Raw genomic sequence first — 14,731 nt, 5'->3', positions numbered from 1 at the left:
GCTGGAGCACTTCATTACAGTGGACTAGGCTGGCCCTGCCTAGGTCACAGTTTTCTTGGAGCACATGCTGACTCCCAGGTCATGACCCCCAGGGACTCCTGCAGCAGAGCTTGCTTCATTTCCCACTCACCAAGGCCCCAAAGAACAGAGCAGCCACCAACCTGGACTATGACTAGGGAGGTGCCTCAGAACCACACACATGGCTCAGCACCAATTCTTTCTGGCAGATTCCCTGGACCCTGTCCTGCTCACAGCCTTGATACCTGAGAGGAATCGGTACACTTCATCCCCCTGAATCTGAAAGAGGTCATTGTCCACATCCAGCTGGAAGGTGCAGGGACCACGAGGGCCTGTCCTAGAGGATAATTTTATGGTGGTTTCATCATATAGATCACATTGTTGCCATCATCCCCTGGGGGTGAGTGTGCAGCTCAGCCCTGGTTCCCCACCTGCTACACTAACAGCAATGGCAGCTCCCATACTCTTCTCTGGGTCATTGCCTGCTCTGCCCTCATGGGAACCCCGGCTGCTGGTCACCACGGGCCTTGGGCTGTGCTGGTGTTCACAAGTATGTAGACTAATTGGGTGATTAAAACATATATTTTAGAGAGTGAGTAAAAAAAAAAAAAAAAAGATATAGCCGAAACCAGTTTGGCTCAGTGGTAGAACGTTGGTCTGCGGACTGAAAGGTCCCAGGTTCGATTCCAGTCAAGGGCATGTACCTTGGTTGCGGGCACATCCTCAGTAGGGGGTGTGCAAGGGGCAACTGGTCAATGTTTCTCTCTCATCGACGTTTCTAGCTCTCTATCTCTCTCCCTTCCTCTCTGTAAAAAATCAATAAAATATATTTAAAAAAAAGAGATCATATATATATATATATATATATATATATATATATATAGAGAGAGAGAGAGAGAGAGAGAGAGAGAGAGAGAGAGAACACCATTATTTTTATACATTTCTGTTTGGTTCTTGACCAGGGATGGAACTTGTAATCTTGACATTATTGAGATGCATTTTTTGACCCACTGCATCGTCAAACCTATGTGGAATTTTAAGTAAAATTATCCAATAATGTACCTGAGAATAGATACGAAAAACAAAAACAACAACAACAAAAAATCATGATGATAGAGAGTATTGTAAGGCTGGAATAGGGTTCATAGAGTTAAATTTTTATCTTTGTCACATTGAATAAATTTCAGGTAGACTGCATTTTTGCATCAGTTATTTTTTTATGACAAAAAAAAAAACCACCGATAAGAGCCTGAGGAACTTAGTTTCAGTGACACAAGCATGCAGGGAAACACCAAAAGAGCATGTTTCCTTCTTTCTTTTTTTGAATGTACATTTTAAATTAATTCTACTTAAATCAAATTTTTAAAAATATTTAAACTTGATGTTTCCCAATAATTTTACTCTTATTAAGAAAGTTCTTGGACATATTTAATATTGGTATGTCAGCATATTTGAAATGAAATATAATGATGTGTTACTAAAATATCTTATCTCGTCCATGTTTAATTCCATTATTTGGCAGTTTGAACCTCACAATGATGAGAGTATTTACACCAGGGATATTAACAAAGATTACCAATGTAGACTTCACTAATGCATTACTGAAGGCTTGGATTTAAATAGGAATATCGGAGAATGTTAACAATGCATTGCCCTTTTGGTAGCTTACATTTTCAGAACCAACAGTTGGCCTTAGTATCCCAATCACTGACTGATCATTGCAAAAAAAAAAACACACAAAAAAAACCCTGTCACACTAGAAAATTACAAGACTCATAATTTGCATGCATTGTCTTCAATTGATCTCTTTTAAGATATTATTTCAGGTTCTATGATACTCAGAATGCTCACTGCGGTGAAAATTATTGTTTCAATTATTCCTGAAGATCACAAATAATAAGATTTATAAACATAATGTTTAAATTGATTTTTAAAGGGACTGAAAGAGAAAAACACTAATTGGCTGTCTTGGCAAGGACCCACACTGAGGACCCAGCTGACATGCCCCCTCCTGTGTGCCCTCACTGGATTGGAACTGGAAACATTTCTGCGCATGGGAGCATGTTCAACCAATTGAACCACCCCCAGAGGCCCATTTCTTGCTTTCCATATGAAAATATCACACTATGAAGAGAAAAACAGGTGTTTGTGACAAGTTCCTCCGTCAGGGACTTGAGCCATCTGGTGCAGGAATTTGAAAGAACCCCTGGGTGACTACAGGTGGTTGATGGTTTATTACAAACAGAGCAGCCCAAACCTGGCTGGTCAGTGGCAGCATATTTACACACTCAAACAAAAGAGGTCTCATACTAATTAGTGGTGCTCAAGCTAAATGAACACAAACAGGATGTATAAGTGTGCTCTTATGCATTATATATAGTGTTACTGCTGAGGGATTGTGCCCTCACATAAAAAGGGCATAAGGGGCCTTTGCCATTATAATTCTTTTGTGTCCTTTTCGGTATGCATGGGCATGGCAAGTTGGCCTTGAACCTTCCGTTTACTCTGCACAGGGCCCCTATAGCAGACTATCTATGCTATATAATAAAGAAGAAATGTGCAAACTGACTATTCCACAAAGATGGTGGTGCCCACAGAGGAGGCAGGGGTTTCAATAACAAAAATGGCAGCACCCACAGTGGAGGCCAAGTTCCTGTAATGAGCCTTAAGGAGTAATCAACAGGGACCTGAGATTGGTCCCCACTAACCCCATGGGACTTGACTGGGGACCTCAGGCTGCATCAGCTCCTTGGTGCCAGGCTGGTGGACCTTAGGCTTTGCCCCCCACCCAGCAGGTCTAGTTGGGGGACCTCAGACCACACCCTGTACCCAATGGGGATTGACGGGGGACCTCAGGCTGCACCCTGCTGCCATGGCACTGGGCCAGGGTACCTGAGCCCATGCCTCCCACATAGCGGGGCTTGACAGGGGACCTCAGAGCACAACTCCCACCCTGACATCAGGCTGGGATCTTAGGCCGTGCCCCCACCCAGCAGGGCTTGATGAGGGACCTCAGGATGCAGCCCCCTTGCCTTGGCAGCAGGCCAAAGGACCTGAGGCCAAGCTGCCTACCTGGTGGCGCTTGGCAGGGGACCTCAGGACATACTCCTCCCACTACAACTGATAAGGTCAGAGAATGTTTGTTTCAGCAATTCAGGAATGCATGGAAACACAAAAGCATATGCTTAAAAACATATGCTTTAAATCAAATATACTTATATCAAACTTTAAGAAAGTTTTAAAACTGGACAGTTCCCAATAATTTTATTTTATTATGAGAGTTCTTGAGCATATTTGTACCTACTATATCAGCATATTTAAATAAAATATAATGATGTGCTAGTGATATATCTTAACATGTTTATGTTCAGTGCCATCATTTTAGTAGTTTGTAAATGACAATGATGAGAGTATTTACACCAGGAAGTGTAACAAATATTATAAATATAGACTTCACTTAATGTATTATTTAATGCTTAAACTTCAAAAAAGGGTACTGGAGAATGTAAACAATGCAGATTAAATGTATAAGTATATGCTACAAAAAAATATATATATTTATCTTTAAATACCTGCAGAGTTCAGAATCAGCTAACTCTTCACTCCAAGACTTGGCACATTCTAGAACCTATGCCCTGTAGGACTCATTACCCTGGTTGCCAAAAGCAAGGTCCACTTCATGTAGCCCTAGTACTGGCCTTAGGATCCTGGACTTAATGTCAGCTAAAAGTCCCCAGGTCCAAGGGCTATAAGAGCGGCTCACAGTCCTGAGACTCTACCATCTCAGAGGCCACAGGTGTGTGAGACCTGAAATAAGCTCCACAAACCTAATCAATTCTGCATTTGCAGGAATTCATGGAATGAAAATGGTCTGTTAAGAGCCTGGAAAACACCTCCAGGTTCTATGGGCTCAGGCTGCTCAGTGCCCTTGCCCAGCCCTGAGGCCAGGTGCCCTCCTGGTGCCTGTCTGATCTCAGGGCTCAGTCCTCAGTGCTCACTCTTCCAGTTCCCTTATCATTTACAGGACTTCTACTTCCTGTCCACAGCTGCTGTCCTCTGTCTCCGAGTCTGTTCTTCCTCTGAGCAATGTTAGGAAAAGTTAGAACCCTCCATCAGAAAATGTCCCTCTTTAAAAAAAATAAAATAAAATACATATACATATATATATATATATATATATATATATATATATATATGTATATATATATATTATATATATTAATAATTTTACACAGACAGGAATTGAGAGAGATGAGAGTTTGAAACATCAAGAGAGAAACATTGATCAGCTGCATCCTGCAAGCGCCACTACTGGGGATGTGCCTACAACCACAGTACATGCCCTTGACCAGAATTGAACCCAAGACCTTTCAGTCCGCAGGTCGACGCTCTATCCAATGAGCCAAACAGGTTTCGGCAATATCCCTCTTTTTTTCACAACCATCTGTGGCCCCAGCGTTTGAAAATGAAAGTAAAACTCCTCATCACGTTGTTGCCTTAGTTTACACCCACTATGGGCCTGGGTTCCTGAATCCTCCCAGCTCAGTCCCACCATCGCCTCCTTACAAGGTGGCACTGCCGCCTTCCACCCTCTTCCCATCACACCATCCTGAGCGCTGAGCCCTGGGTGGCCGAACCTGAGAGGCCCGCTCCCCAGGCGGGAGGGTTCCGGGGGTCAGGCTGCGGGGACGCTGTGAGCAGAGAGGTGTCGGGAGGCACGGAGACGCCAATCTCGGGCTGTTGGGGGTCCAGGCGCCTCAGACATGCCCTGCACCGCAAGAGCCTTGGGTCCTAAGCCTCCTCTGCCTCCTACTTCTCAGGATCAGTGTGCTGAAGCTGTGAGTCCCTGAAGAACCTGTTGTTTAAAATGTCCACCACGAGGACGAAGGCGGAAGTCCCGCCCTAACCGGAAGCACTGGAACAAAAGTGCCCTTTAGCTCCACCTACGTTGCCGCAATGCTTTCTAGGTAATGTAGTTTTCTCAAACGCCAAGGATTGCTAGCATCCCAGCCAATTAAGTAGGTGAATAAAGGTGATGTGGTTCAGCAAGTGACCCTGGGGAAGGACAAGATGGGGCCAGAGGCCTGGTTCACTGTAACAGACTGGCAGATCTCCCAGGACAGAGAACTGGGAGAGATCCCCTATAGAATATATGCACAGGCAAAAAATGGGACACATCTGTAATACTATCCATGTTAAAAATTATTCTTTTATTTCATTTTAGCCCAAATCGGTTTGGCTTAGTGGAAAGAACATTGGGCTAAGGATTCAAGGGTCGCAGGTTGGATTCTCATCAAGGGCATGTATTTTGGTTGTGGGCACATACAAATAGGGAGTGTGCAGGAGGCAGCTGATTGATGTTTCTAACTCTCTTTCCCACTCTCTTCCACTCTGTAAAATATCAACAAAATGTTTATTTTTAAAAATACATTTTTACCTTAAATAATACAGCGCACCTGGTATGTCTCAATGGTTGAGCACTGACATATGATCCTTGAGGTCATGGTTCTATTCCTGGTCAGGGAACATACTTGCTTTGTAGGTTTAATTCTCAGTTGGGTGAGGGTAGGGATACACAGCAGGCAGCTAATCAGTGATTCTCTCTCATCATTAATGTATTTATCTCTCCTCTCCCTTCCTCTCTCTGAAATCAATAAAAAATATTTTAAAAGTATATACATATATGCATAGTCCATGCACAAAGCCAAAATGTCTGAGTGTCTAGAAACGGTGAAGGCAGGGTAGAGGAAGGCAAAGGGAGACGAGGATGGGGAAATTGGGTCTGTGTGTAATAGAGCCAACAATAAAAAACATAGCTTTCCCATGTGGCATGGCTCAGTGGTTGGGCATAGACCCATGAGCCAAGGTATCTCTAGTTTGATTCCAGGTCAGGGCACATTCCTAGGTTGGGGAGCTCCATCCCTGTAGGGGGTATGCAGGAGACAGCTGAGCAATGATTCTCTTTCATTACTGATGTTTATCCATCTCCCCCTCTCTCTAAAATATTATCAAAAGAATAGCATTAAAATTGATTTGACTAAATTTTAAAGCTATCCTCTTGTTTTTGACCCCAGCTTTCCTCCCACTTCAAGAGATATATAGTTCATTAACACAGGCACCTTTGGGGATTTTGCTGGATAACCCCTGGTGCCTCTTTGCTTTTCTCTCTTTGGCTTAGGGTTCACTTCAGGGGCAATGTCCCCAGGCTGCTAAGGCACTGAACACATTCATCCTCCTTCCAGACTTTTATTTGTTGAGGTTGTCCCTTTCACTTTATTCTTCCTGATTCATACTGTGTTTGGCAGAATAATGGCCACCAAATGTTGTCTGCAGTGCCATCTGCCTCCTGAGAAGCCAGGTGTGTTCTGAGGGTGGGGTCTTCCCAGAAACAGCTGGGGGCTGGTAGGACTGATGGAAGTGGGGGTGCGGCATGGAGGTGGTGCCAGCTGTTCTGTGAATAGGACCAAGTGGAGCCTGCAGGCCAAGCTGAAGCCGTACCTGTGGGCCATCAGGAGCACTCACAGCCAACCAGGCCACATGGGGAATAGAGGTCGCCCTCCAATAGGCCCTGCTTCTACCAATCCAGTCCCTGCTGCAACAAGTCCTCTGCCACCTAAAGCTGCTGCACATTTAGGGAGGGGAAGCAGTCTCTGTGCCCTAGGCCGAGTTCCAGAAGGCCAGCAACACTGGTCCTTTGGTGCCTGTGCTGTCCTATTGAGATAGACCCTGCAGGACTACTAGGACCAGGAAGAGGGACCAAGAGGTCTGCCTTCAGCTGCTTGCCAGTCACTGCTGCGACTGGTTAATCACCACCAGCTCCCTCAGTTCTCTAACATAGTGGTCGGACATCCGATCTTTGTGGCTGTTATGGACCCTAGGTTTTATTTATTTATTATTTAAATATATTTTATTGATTTTACAAAGGGAGGAAAGAAGAGGGATAGAAAGCTAGAAACAGAGATGAGAGAGAAACATCGACCAGCTGCCTCCTGCACACCCCCTTCCAGGGATGTGCCTGCAACCAATGTACATGTTCTTGACCGGAATCTAACCTGGGACCTTTCAGTCGACAGACCAACGCTCTATCCACTGAGCCAAACTGGTTTCAGGAATTATGGACCCTAGGTTTTTATATATTAGGATAAAAAAATAGTTCTGTGTTTTGCATAATCACAACTATAAGCATACTTTTACCCCACCATGGGTATGGGTAACAGAGAAGTTTCTTGCACAAGTAATGTTTCTGAGCTTTATTCCTATGTTCAACCTCACCAAATAGTCCACATTAGAAAAGTGCTTTTTGTTGCATGCCAATTATACATACACCTTACAATGTGGTTCCAAGTAAAACCATACATATCCCTCTGTTGTTAGAAAATAGAAATGGCACCTCTATATAGACATGATCATATTTCTCCTCATTGTCTGAGAGAATCACTGTTGCCTCTGTGGCAGCAAATATTGTCCTGAAGTAAAGACTACTGCCATCAGAATGATCAGGAATGCTGAATTGTCCCAAAACACAAAACCTGGGTCTAATTATGCGAGGATACTTCCTCCAGTTTTGATTTCCTGTTTGTTGTGATAACCTTGAGGTGAGCACCATAGAGGGGCCCAGGGAATCCCCAAAACCATGAGATTCTTTTCACAATCACTTCAGCTACAAAAAGAACAAACAAGCCTCAGGACTGGGTCATTTGTGGGTAATGGTCAGAAGAGGCATTTTTCATTCAATATACTGCTGTCTCTTCTACTCACTAGGAAAACAGTGTTTGTCCCAATATTACTTGCACTTCAGTGTTACAACAAATGAGACCAGCCTGTGAAATTTCACACATCATGGCTCAGGGCTTCTTTGCAGTATGTAAGACATACTCTGAACAGAGAATATAATTCATATTGTTCACAGAAGCACAACAAAGGACTCTTCTTATGGGTGATCATTGACCTCACTAATAATACAGGCAGCAGATTAAAAAATTAGAACCAAAAAGTCATGCAGATTTTCATTAAATGTCTAGGTCAGCAATACAAAATAAACCAATATTGGCCAAAGAGTGATTTGACATTTTGTCTTTCAACTATAATAAAGGCATTTAAGTAGATGAAATATACCTGTGCGCTGGACGTCCTTGTATGCCGCACTGACATTTTTCATCAGAGTGGGTGTCAAAGCCATAGGATATCTATGGGGCTGAGCTAAATGTATTTTTATCTCTCTATGGCCAAAGAGAAATGCTGGCCATAAAGGTAGTGTGAGTGATTTGATACTGGTCTTGTCAGGCAATACCCTCAGATTTTTTCTCAAAGACACCAAATACATGGCATCATACTTCACCCCCTTGACCCCAAGTGCAAGGTGCTGAGGCCATAGCTTTGCACTGCCTGTTACAGAGTTTTTTGAACAACACTTCTCTCACACAGCTTCATTCCCAGAGGCATAACTGCAAAGGTAATACAAATTTGCTATGGTGAGGACAAATTGTTTTCTAATCACCTTTCCCCAAAAAATTATAGTTCACCATTTCCATAATCTCTTACCTCTTATTCTTCTCCTTTACCCATGCTTTTGGAGATTTTGAAGCCTGGGTAACACTGATGTATGCTATCTCACTTATGTTAACCACTGTGTCATCCCCAACAACAAAAGGCAGGTGGTTAAATGGCACCTAAGCTTTGTAACTCAATGTAGTGCCAAAAGACCCCTTTTACAGGCAATTACCCTAAAATTCACCTTATTGGATCATTCAGACACCACCAGAAATGGACTTCTCTCTTATGTCAGTATCAGGGTGCCATGGCTATCAATTCACATTCCCTCTTCAAGTGGACATCACTCTTTACCACATCTGGCTCACACCTGCACTCCCTCAGTCCCAGCCCCCATAGTCCTCTCCTTGGCCTACGAGTTATTACTTGGCATGTGTTGTTGTTCATAGAATGCTCTCCACATCTCTCATTTAACCACCACTCAAGTCCCAGCCCCGATGTCCCCCTGCACCGTGCCCAGTGAGTCTCACAGATGGCTACTCAAGCCTCTAAGCTAATCCACAACACTGACTGCACCTTCTCACAGCCAGGCTACACCAAGGGTTATGAAAAATCCTGGTAAGTGTTTAGAGAAGTTAATATCTACCAGCCCTGGTCACATCTGTTTGAATAATTATTTAGCCTCCAGTTAATCTCAGGTCCACTCATTTTAAAAGGCCTTGACCAAAAAAAAAAAAAAAAAAAAAAAAAAAAGCCTTGACCACTGCAAAATGATTACCTCTCCCCAAACTCTACATGACAACTTATATCCCTCTCTGTGTTGTGACACCCACCTCCCACAAACAGTGGCCCAAGCAGAAAAGCCAGTTCTCAGGCTCACATTGTCCCTTCTGAGCTACTACTACCATTACCATCCTGACCATGATTTGCTATATTAAAGTGATTTATAGAACTGGCTGACGTGTATCAGTTGGTTGAATAGATAGAGACCCATGCACTGGTGAGGTCACACGCCCAACCCATGAACCAAGGTATCTCTGGTTTGATTCCAGGACAGGGCACATAACCAGGTTTGGAGCTCCATCCCTCTAGGTGGCACACATGAGGCAGTAGATCAAGGGTTCTCTCTCATCATTTATGTTTCTCCATCTCCCTCTCTCTAAAAAAAAAATCAATAAAAAAAAGAATAGTGTTAAGATTGAATTGAGTCAACAACACCAAGGTAAATGAGGGCATCACATTTTCTTCCAGGTCCTCTAGGCAAAATCATGCCTTGGTCTGTCTTTATAGAAGATGTCCCAGGCATAGCTGTATTTGGGAACAAGAAGTAGCCTACAGTAGGTCTGCCTCAGTTTGGTCTGTGTTTGATTCATTACTTCCTGTTGGAAAAGATTTTGAGGGAACATTAATTAAACCTGGGTACAATGAAAAAATTGTAGGCCTTATGATAGAACAAGCAACAGCAGAGAGATTAGGTGTGGCTCCTTTAATTTTGTAAAGGAAAAGAGTCACATGCTAACCTGACAAGCTCAGGGCAGGCTTGCGTGGCAGCCTTGCAAACTCAGAGACCTAAAATAACCACAAAAGATGGTTTGAAAATTAAATAACTACAAACAAGTAATAATGGGTAGTCATGTCCTAGACCGATATTTCACCTGAAGAAGATCAACTTAGATCTTCTTTACTGAGCCCATTTGCCTTCCAGCCTCTGAGATAACAAATCTATGAGATGTCCAGGTAACTTGTAACTTCCCTTTTTCTGGAGCACCTGAGGTACAACCAAATGGGGTTGGCACCAGGACAGATGCCTCAAATTCCTTTGTTATCATGTTAATTGTTCCAGCACTCACCTAAGTACACATCCATCATTTTACTTTTTATCCAATCCTAGGGGTTCCCAACCGCTTTGTTTTCTTCTGCTTCCCTTAGTCCATCACTAATGAATTTCGTGTAACCCACCTATGACCCTCCTTTGATTGCAATGTATAAATAGAAATGTAACCTGCCATTCTTCGAAGCATTATCTCAGTCCATTGAGGTTCTGCTTCCCGGCATATGTCCACAGTCTGGCTCAAATAAACTCACAAAAATTCTTTACAGCTTTCAATGGTTTTTTGTTCGTTTTTTTCGTTAACAGCTCTCTAGAAACATTGTGGGAAATAAATGAGCCACATGGAGGCTGCTGTTAGCTCACTGGGCATTCAGAGAAAACGTCTTGAGTGCCGATTCAGGGGTGTAGCCCAGGATGAGCTGCCACTGCTCATTGCTATTCTGGTTACAGGTCCAATCTTAGGAGAGAACTGCTGGTTTGAGTCAGTAGTTTACTCTTATCACATGATCCTGCAGGCCAGTGATCGAATCCTGGTCAGGATACATGTTCAGGTAGATTAAACTTAAAACTGTGTTCACAAGTGCTGTCCTGTCTTCTAGTGTGCTCTTCTTCTGAGCAATGTTAGGAAAGTTAAAATCCTGCCTCAGAAAATGTCCCTGCTTTTTTACACAACCATCTATGGCCCTACCGTCCTGAGAGTGAAAGTAAAACTCCTCATGCAAAACCACATCTCATGTTTTTGTTGCCTTTACACCCAAAAGAGGCCCGGGTTTTTCAATCCTCCCCGCTCAGTCCCACCATCGCCTCCTCACAAGGTGGCACTGCCGCCTTCCACCCTCTTCCCCATCATCCATGTGTCACCAGGAGGGACTCACCATCCTGAGCTTGGACCGGGGCGGCAGAACCCGAGAGGCCCGCGCCCCAGGCTGGAGGATTCACGAGGGTCAGGCTGCCGGGAGGCTGTGAGCAGAGAGGAACCGGGAGGTACGGAGATGCCAATCTTGGGCTGTTGGGGCTCCAGGCGCCTCAGACACACCCTGCACAGCAAGGGCCTTGGGTCCTAGGCCTCCTCCGCCTCCATCTTCTCACCACCAGTGTGCTGAAGCTGTGAGTCCTTGAAGAACCTGGAGTTCAAAATGTCCGCCAGGAGGAGGAAGGGGAAAGTCCCGCCCTAAGGGGATGTGCAGACACCAAAATGCCCTTTAGTTCCGCCTATGTCACATGAGTGCAGATCCTTCTGGGTAATGTAGTTTTCTCAACCGCCCATGGAATATGGGCATTCCTGCCAATGACTTAGGTGAACAATGGTGTTGTGGCCCAGCAAGTGACACCTAGGGAAGGAGAAAATGAGACCAGAGGCCTGACTAACTGGAGCAGATTAACAGATCTCTCAGGGGAAGAAGGGAGGAATGCAAGAGATCCACCAAAGAATATATACAGAGGTTAGTATTGAGACATCCATAATACTATGAACAATAAAAATATATCTATTTTCTTAAATTTTAAAATAATATACCCCTAGCTGGTGTAGCTCAGTGGTTGAGCCTCAACCTATGAATCAGAACGTCCTGTTTCTTTTTATATTCTTATTATTAATTTGTAAATTATTTATTATTTGAAGTATTATATTACATATAACTCCTTCCCCCCCCCCTCCATTGAGCTCTTCCCAGCCACCCAAAGCCTCTGCACATGCGCTTATCCCCCTCCCTCTTAGCATATGGGTCCATTGACAATGCTTATATGGATTTGTTGATCCCTTACCCTTCTCCCTCTCTTGAATTCCCTGTGAAGTTTGACAATCTGTTTGATGCTTCTATGTCGCTGAATTTGTTTTTGTTCACCAATTTATGCTATTCTTTATATTCCACAAATTATGAGGTTATGTGATACTGGTTCTTTTCTGGTTAGGACACATACATGGGTTGCAGGCTCAATTTCCAGTGTAGTTGTGGAGTCATGCATGAGGCAACTCAGCAGCAATTCTCTCTCATCATTGATGTTTTCTCTCTCTCTCTCTCTCTCTCTCTCTCTCTCTCTCTCTCTCTCTCTCTCTCTCCCTTCCACTCTCTAAAATCAACAAAAACGCCACAAACGTTTTTGGCTAAGTGGATAGAGCGTTGGTCTGCAGACTGAAAGGTCCCAGGTTCGAATCTGGTCAAGGGCATGCACATTGGTTGCTGGCACATCCCCGGTGGGGGTGTGCAGGAGGCAGCTGGTTGATGTTTCTCTTTCATCGATGTTTCTAGCTTTCTATCGCTTTCCCTTCCTCTCTGTAAAATAAATAAATAAATAAATAAATAAATAAATAAATAAATAAATAAATAAAAAATAAAAAACTCAATAAAATATATTAAAAAAAAAATAAAATCAACAAAAATATTTTAAACCAAGTATATACATATATGCATAGGCCATGAACTAGAAGCAGTGGGGGCCTAGAAACAGTGGGAACAGGGTAGGGTGATCAAATGTTGGAAATTGGGAACATTATAATAGAGTCACCAAGAAAAAATAATGCTGTGCACAGCCGGTGGGACTCAGTGGCTGGGTGTGTACTCATCAACCAACATATCATTGGTTTGATTCCAGATCAAGGCACATACCCACTTTGGGGGCTCCATCTCTGCAGGGGGTATGCAGGAGGCAGCTGGTCAATGATTCTCTGTCATCGAAGTTTCTTCCCCTCTAAAATTTCAATAAAGATTTTTCTAAAAATGAAGTGTTAAGATTGATTTGACCATGCCGAGACCGGTTTGGCTCAGTGGTAGAGCGTCGGTCTGCGGACTGAAGGGTCCCAGGTTCGATTCCGGTCAAGGGCATGTACATTGGCTGTGGGCACCTCCCCGGAGGGGGGTGTGCAGGAGGCAGCTGGTCTATGTTTCTCTCTCATCGACGTTTCTAGCTCTCTATCCCTCTCTCCTCCTCTCTGAAAAAATCAATAAAATATATATATAAAAAAAAGATTTATTTGACTGAACAACAGCAAAGTGATTGTGAGCCATCATGTTTTCTTCCAAGTCTTGTAAGCAAATTCATGCCTTTGTCTGTCTTTACACAGGATGTCCCAGCCATAACTTTTAGGAAACAGGAACCAGCCTGAAGTTGGTCTGCCTCAGTTTGGCCTATAGTGTTTAAGTTCTTGACTTCATGCAAAAAGGATTTCAGAACAGGACTTAGGAGATTTTTATTTATTATTTTTCCCTTTATTGATTAAGGTATTTTGTCCTTATCCCCTCCTATTGTCCCCTCACCCCACCAATTTTGCCCTCTCCCTCAGGCCCTTATTGTCTGTATCTACTGCTTATGCTTATAAGCGTGTGTACAAGTCCTTCGGTTGATCACTCCCCCATACCCACTCCCTCCCCTACCTTCCATTTGTGCTTCTCTGGATCTGTTTTGGTTCATCACTATATGTTGTACATTGTATTCCACAAATGAGTGAGATCATGTTATACTTATCTTTCTCTGACTGACTTATTTCACTTATCATAATCCATGCTGTTGGAAATGGTAGTTCTTTCCTTTTTACAGTAGCACAGTAGTGCATTGTGTAGATGTACCAAAGTTTTTAAATCCACTCATCTTCAGATGGGCACTTAGTCTGATCACACATATTAGCTATTCTAAGTTGTGTTGCTATGAACATAGGGGTGCAGTATCCTTTCTGATTTGTGTTTCTAGTTTTATGGGATATATTCCTAGAAGTGGGATCATGGGATCAAATGGAAGTACCAATTTTCGTTTTTTGAGGAAACTCCATACTGTTCTCCACAGTGGCTGCACCAGTCTGCATTCCCACTAGCAGTACACGAGGGTTCCTTTTTCTTCACATCCTCAACAGTGAAATATAGTGGCAACCATACTTTGGTAAAAACTGCTGTTTGAATTTTAACCCTTCTAGTTTGGCTCTTGCACCTGATTGAACATGGGGGCAGGAGGGAGCTATTTACCTTAGCTTTCAGGTGGAGACTTGGAGGCTAAGGCAATTTTCCCTTGCCTGTGACCAGGAGCACAGGAGAGTAATTCCTACTAACTCAGTAATCTTCAGAGATAGAAACTGTAGATAACCCCTGAGCTCTCCTTCTGTGTTATCAGCTATTGCAAGATAGGGCCACATTCCAATGTCCAGCAGGATGTGACTAGCAATGTCCCTGTGGGCTGACCCCAGTCTTTAGAATGTAGTCTTTAAGATTTTGAATTTAGAACAAAGGAAAATTCCTGTGGTTTGAACCTATAAAAGGGATTGCCAGCTCTGAAATGGTGCAGTTGTGTGGAGACCACCTGTGTGTGGTGCTCTGACCTGACCAGATATTTCAATACATCTTTGCCTGCTTTGAAATTAATCATCAGCCTCCGGTGGTCTTCTTTTGAACCCAGGGTTCGACCCCA

At 43.4% G+C, this 14,731-nt stretch overlaps 1 protein-coding gene and 2 long non-coding RNA genes across 3 annotated transcripts in view; 1 reads left to right on the top strand and 2 right to left on the bottom strand.

Annotated features, from left to right (window-relative positions):
* The window catches only part of LOC311614493, a 14,590-nt gene extending 9,736 nt beyond the window's left edge, over positions 1 to 4,854 (bottom strand). Inside the window, exon 1 of the long non-coding RNA XR_014793680.1 lies at positions 4,656 to 4,854. This is a non-coding gene — a long non-coding RNA (uncharacterized lncRNA). The remainder of the gene's footprint in view (positions 1 to 4,655) is intronic.
* The window catches only part of LOC311614488, a 350,039-nt gene that overhangs the window by 135,482 nt on the left and 199,826 nt on the right, over positions 1 to 14,731 (bottom strand). The gene's annotated exons all lie outside the window — the stretch shown is intronic.
* The window catches only part of LOC311614433 (zinc finger protein 416-like), a 173,197-nt gene that overhangs the window by 41,970 nt on the left and 116,496 nt on the right, over positions 1 to 14,731 (top strand). The window lies entirely within an intron of this gene.

Source organism: Pipistrellus hanaki (assembly GCF_964339955.1).
Source record: "Pipistrellus hanaki genome assembly, chromosome: 21".
Taxonomy (NCBI): domain Eukaryota; kingdom Metazoa; phylum Chordata; class Mammalia; order Chiroptera; family Vespertilionidae; genus Pipistrellus; species Pipistrellus hanaki.
This window is presented reverse-complemented; position numbering and strand designations above follow the sequence as displayed.